Below are 6,568 nucleotides of genomic sequence, written 5' to 3'. Positions count from 1 at the left end.
CTGGGCCTGGAGCCCTCAGCTTCCAATCTTCACGGGATGAGCCTAAAAAAAGGAGAGGGGGATGGCATGAGATGGGTCTCCCATGGCTGCCCCAAGGAAGCTGGTGGGAAAGAAAGGAAGAATCCTCCTCCTCTACCTGCCCCTTCCTCTTCAACCTCTTCATGCTGCCCAGAGTGACCTTTTAAAACTGCATCTCTGGTCATGCCACTTGCCTTAAATCAAAACCTTCAATGGCTCCCCATCACCCTCAGGAGAGAATATAAGCTCCTCTCCTGGCCTTCCAAGGCCACACCAGGATGCTCACCTCACCCTCAACACCCGCGGAACTGCCTGACGGCCCATGCCTTTGCTGCTGCTCTTCCCTCAGGCTGGAATGCCCTCTCCCTTCTCTTTCACTTGCTGAAATCCTATTCTTTTTTTTTAATCCTATTCTTGAGGGCCCAGGTCAAATATCAGAGAGGTGGAGAGGGAGAGAAATACACCCGTGCCTTTGAGGAGGGACCTGGGTTTCAATCCCAGTTTCACCATTTCCTGGGTGCGTTACTTTTCCCCTCTGCATCATGGTTTTCCCATCAGTAAAATGGGTATAATAATAGTACCTGGGCCTCCCTGGTGGCGCAGTGGTTGAGAGTCCGCCTGCCGATGCAGGGGATACGGGTTCGTGCCCCGGTCTGGGAGGATCCCATATGCCGCGGAGCGGCTGGGCCCGTGAGCCATGGCCGCTGGGCCTGCGCATCCGGAGCCTGTGCTCCGCAACGGGAGAGGCCACAACAGTGAGAGGCCCGCATACCGCAAAAAAAAAAAAAAAAAAAAAAAAAAAAAAAAAAAATAATAGTACCTAACTCAAAGGGGCTCTTATAAGACATAACAAAACACAGGATGGGCCAGGCCCATAATTGGAGCTTAATAAGCATTAGAGCCCTTTTACTTTTCCTTTTTTCCAGAAAGCTTTCTTTCCCACCAGCTCCCTTAACTATGTCAATAAATAATTGGAGGACATACTATGTGCCAAACCTTGGGGATAAAGCAGTGAACAAGATTGACAAGATACCTGCCCTCATGGAGCTGGTGTTATAGGTAAGAGACAATGAATAATTTCAAATAAGGTGAGCTATGGAGAACGTAAAACAGGGTTAAGAGATAGAAGGGGGGGGCTACTTTACACAGGAGTGCTAGAAAGGCCACTCAGGTGATATTTCAGCTAAATGCTGAATGGGAAGAAGGAGTCAGCCATTTGATGATATCCAGAAAAAGCATCTGGAGGAGGGAACAGAAAGTGCAGAGGCCCTTCAGCAGGAATGAGGAGCACAGCAGATGCAGGAGAAAGCAGCAGAGGGAGATGAAATCAGGAAGGTGGGCCTTTCTCAAAAGCCACGAAAAGGCACCTGCATTTTATTCTAAGTGTCCCAGGAAGCCAATGGAGAGGTTAAGCATGGGAGTCATGAGATCTGAGAAGTGTTTTAAAAGGGGGAGAGAGGCCAGTGCAGAAATCCAGGTAGGATAGGATGGTGGCTTGTTTCAGCTTGAGTATTTCTTTCCCTGACACTCTCTCCACCCCTTCCTGTCACACCAGTCACATAGTATAATAATCTCCTCTCTCCCCCACCCTTCTGGGGCTTCTCAAGGGCTGTGTCTGCGTCTTTTATTTCTTGTCTCCAGCCACTGCATATGCCTGGCCCAGGTGGATATTCCCTTATGGTGCCGCTTCCTGAGAGTCCCTAATGGAGCCGGGAGGCAAGACGGGACCCCACGGCCAGGAGAGGGGGACCAGGAGAGGGGGCCAGCGCCTGTGAGAGCCAGTGCCCCGGTGTGTTTAGGGGCAGAGGCCCTGTTCCCTTCCTTTCTGGGAAACAGTAGTGCTCAAAGATCCTTGGTGGCTCACAGACACCTTGAGAAGCCGCAGAAAACTCCAGGTGGTCTCCCCAGGGAAGTGTCCAGGTTCACCAAAGCTTGTGGGTAATTTTAGGGGGAATCAAAGACCCCTTAAACCCATTCCCCAATCTGCCTCATTAGTTCGTTTATCAAACATTCACTGAGCTCACGCTCTGCGCCTGGCCCAGGCTAGGTGCTGGGGACCCAAAGAGAAGCCTCAGTTCCAGTGTGGGGAGTGGTGGTGAGCTGAGGGGGAAGGACTGGAAGGCCACTAACACAGGCACTGGTTAATAATAGTGCTCCTGTGTTGAGCTCTTACCCACTTAGGCTCCTGTGCTAAGCTTAGCTGCTTGTCCTCGATTTTATCCACCCCTCCCTAAACAAGCTGGTGTGGGTATACCCATTTCATAGGGGAAGAAAGCAAGGTTCAGAGAGGTTGAGCAACTCGCCCAAGGTCACAGAGACTGCAAATGGCCACACTAGGGGCTGTGAAACCCGCATTGGCTCATTTTACACAGGGGGTCCGGAAAGCTTTGCAGGGGAGGAGACGGCAGAGGTGGGCCCTTAGTGATAAGCATCTACCATCTGCTCACCACCCGCGGTCCAAGAGATGTAGTCGTCTCTGGATGGGGAGGGGGCTGCACAGTCCTGGTTTCCTGCTGCTGAAGAGACTTTTTTTTGGGGGGGGCGCTGTTCTCCCTCCCTCAGGGACTGGGAAGAGGCCGGCCTGGGGGCAAGGCGAGGGCCGCCGCAGGGCAGCCTCCAGGAGCTGGTCCATCTCGAGTTACCTCTCCTTTTCCTCCATCTCCTCTCCCCTGGCTCCGCGCCTTCCCGCAGTGTCCTGGGTGGGGGGGTGCACGCTGGTGCAGGCCCTGCCGCTCGCACCTGAGAGGGGGGATGCAGGCCATGCTCCCTGCCTGGGCCCCGCCATCACCCCCTCCCTAGTCCAGGTCCTCACCTGGGCGCCGAGCTGGCAGCCCCCGCGTTCACCTTGCGCGCGTCCCTGAAGCCGCTTGCCGCGCCGCATCCTCCGAGATGCTCAGACTTGGCTAACAGAGCCCGGCGCTGCCGATGACGGAGCCCGCCCACAGGAGCGCCATCCCCGCTTAACCCTTTCCCCTTAGGGGTGGATTCTTCTCCCAGTCCTGACCACCCCTCTCTGAGAGATTCTCAGGCTCCTGATGTACTAAATCTCCACCATTAGGCTCAATGCATTAAGAGGAATCCACACAAGGAATACATGTGGTCATTAAATATGATGTAGAATCTTTAATGGCATGGAGACATGTCCAGAGTAGGTTGTTGTTTATTTATTTAAATTTCAGTCATTTGAATTATAAAAGTAATATGTGCTGATTGTCCCAATTCAAGCAACATAGAAATGTTCAAAGAACACATGAACTGTCTTATCCTTGGTCTCTCCAACTCTGCCCCCCAGATATACCCATTGTTAATACCATTCTGTTTTCTTTGCATCATATAAAATATATATGTGCATGCATTTCTACAAAAATGGGATCATACTATGCCCATTATTCTATAACTTTGTTTTGCCTTAAGCAGATATATGTTGGAAGCATTTCAAAGGCAATACATACTAGCTCCACCCTTTCTTTCAATTAGCTGCCCAGTATTGTATGATGTGGATGTACCGTTAGTTTCGCAAATATTCCCAGTATTTCCCTACTGATAAGTAATCAGGTGGTTGACAGCTTTTTTTTTCCTCCTAGAAACAATACTGCAGTAAGCATCCTTACACGCTAATATATACATCATTAATGCTGATACTCTAAATTCTCTCAGATAAGTATTTGTGTGATCCCATTTTTGTTAATATCTGTCAATCAATCAATCAATCATCTATCCTATCCCTAAATATTAGAAGGTAAATAGTGGGTGATGTGATTTTTATCTAAGTTTGCTTTTCTGTTTACCAATGTTTAATACAATCATGTATTTCTTTTGTGATCAGAGATAAGAATGATAAATATCATTTTAAAAAGAAAGAAAGATCCTTCCTAGGTTTGAGCTGAAATCTCTCTCCCAGTGTTTTCCTACCTGCGTCTCTCACAGAAGAGCAATACTCAGCCATCAGTTGTGTCTGACATGTTGCAGTTTGAAGGGTGTTCAGTCCCTAGCAGCTGATCAACGGTGGAGCCCGAATCCAGCTTTTCTGACTCTGGGAGAGGGTTCAGGCTTTTCCCATTTCACCATATCATCTGACCAGCTTTGCTGTTTTTCTTGTGGGAACCCCTTCAGGATTGTAAAGTCAACTCTCATTTCTCTAGAATTTTCCCCTTCCAGGCCAAACGCTCCCAGTTCTTTTAGTCTTTTCTCGAAGGACAGGGTTCTGGGATTTCACCATTGTGACATCTCTCCTCTGTTTCCTTTTTACCGGGTTCATGATGTCCTCTTTAAAGTATAACTCTTGGAACTGAACCCAGTTGAGAATAAAGCTGAACTTTCACCTCCCCTTTCCTAGATTCTACTCCTCTATTAATATGACCTCACCCTAAAGTAATGTTTCTGGCAGCCACATCACTTTATTGCCCAATATTGACTAGGTCTTCCTCATCTCGTTGTGTGCATTTGGTCTCTTGACCCTCACTGTAGGATGCTACTTTATTTGTTGTTTATTTTATCTTGTTAGATCTAGCCAGTTGTTCTGATCTTGTGGGAAGTTATCTAGATCCTGATTCTATATGTAATAGATACTTGGCATTTTTTGGCATTGTCCAAGATCTCTCTTCCTGACAGTATCCTAATTTCCTTTGAGGGACCTCTGTCTTTTCCCCTGTGGGCAGTCTTTGTGGGAGGACAGTTCTAGGGACCACTACAGAAGCTGTGGGGTCCAGGTCCCTCTTCTCAGTGCCTCCTGTGAACTCTCTAATGAGTCTCCTTAGAGATGCCAAGATTCCCTCAGCAGGCTTGGAGCTGGCTTGGTTCCCTTCCTCAGTTTCCCCCGAGGAGGGCAGGGTGTGTGTGCGTGGACCACCCATTCATGCCCCTGCAGAGTCTCACCGCCTTGAGAGTGCCCATCCCCCCAGTCCAGGCAGGATCCCTTTGGCTGCTCCCTGGATACCTCTTTGGAGCCAGGAGCCCCAATCCCATTGTGTTTCCAAACCATGGATTGGTAGGGCTTTTGAGATCACACACAAAGGCAAGGGATATTATGATCCCTTTAGCCAGAGGCCAAGATGAAAGCTGATCCAATGGAAAGAGGAGACTGACTGGGGGTGGAGGTGAATGTAAGTGGGGAGCATGGGGTGCCAGGTGTAGGTGGGGAGTATCCTGACTCTCAAAGGAGCTCCTAGCATCATTCTGGAGACTCTGGGACAGCAAGAATGGGCAGGGGATGATTCCAAGCTTATGGGGGATGGTCAGTAGCTCTGTTTACCAAGTGCTTAGTCTGCCAGGAGCTGTGCTACACACCGTACATGCATTATTCTTTTTAATTCCTGACAGCAACCCTATATATTATTATGCTCTCTATATTACAGCCAGCAAGTCCAAGCTCAGAGAGGTACAGTAATTTGTGCAAGGACACACAGCAAATAAGAAGCCAAACCATAAGAGCCAGTGATCTTAAGAGTGATGACACCATCCTGCCCCTCTGGAGGCATCTCAGAGAGAGAAGCGGAGATGAAAAACCCAGGCCTTCCAGGTGGCTCAAACTGTGCTAAGAGTTGGAGTCTGAAAATAGGCCTCCAACTGGGATCTCTGTTGAAAGGACAGCAAACCACCAGCGTTGGGACTTGTTGGGAGCTCCTACCCTAGAGTACCTGGGAAGCTCCCAAGGAAAGGGAGAGAGAAGGAAAAGGCAAAGGTGAGTGACAGCAATGATGAAGTCTCCTGCTTAGACAGGACAGTTGGCTGGCATTTGTGTTCTGGCTGGTAGCTCTGGAGGGCAGGAGCAGAGGGACAAAAGGCAGCACTGGGGTGGGGGGGTGGTGGGTGCGGTAGGGCGTGGGCGAGATGCTGTCGCCTGGAGGACATTCTTTGTGTTCTGCCCGCTGTCCTATCTCTGAGGGCAGGAACAATTATACCCTTTCACTCAACTGGCCAAATTAAGCCTCAAGGGTTCCTGCAGTCTTAACTCATTTCTTCTCAGATTTTAGCCTCCACAGATACCAACTAAACGAACCCAGTCTTTTAAAAAAACATATTTTTTTGTTGTTAATAAGTCTGATTATCCAGTACACACTTTAAAATCAACTGTTCCTTATTTCATTCCCTCTCACTCCCAATTCCCTTCAACTCTTTTTGGTTATTTCTGATTATTCCTTCTGGTTTTTATATGTATTTTCTAAGCGTCAGATTTATACTGCTAATGTTAATTTTTTTTTCAGTTTTAGATTCTACCTATTGACTACTACAAAGGAACGTGAAGATTTAGCTCTCGTACTGCCTTCCACATTTTTCTGCGCTGCTTTTGTTTATATCGTAAGTCTGCATTTACAATACGAGAACCACGAAACAAATTATTCAGGCTGAGCCAGGAGTGTACTGTGTTTATAATTCCTTTGCTAGATCTTCTGTTTTTCCTGGGGTAAGTGTTGCTTGGTTTTTTACTTGCTTAATTTTCTACGCATCTATCACTAATTCATCTATCTATCGTTAATTCCCCTTAATCTTTCCTTGAAGCGGAAAAATAATCTAAAGATTTGGTTTCCCATCCAGATAAGAATACTTTCAA

Source organism: Mesoplodon bidens, assembly GCF_964165515.1.
Source record: "Mesoplodon bidens genome assembly, chromosome: 10".
NCBI classification, from domain to species: Eukaryota; Metazoa; Chordata; class Mammalia; order Artiodactyla; family Ziphiidae; genus Mesoplodon; species Mesoplodon bidens.
Note: the sequence above shows the minus strand (reverse complement) of the source record.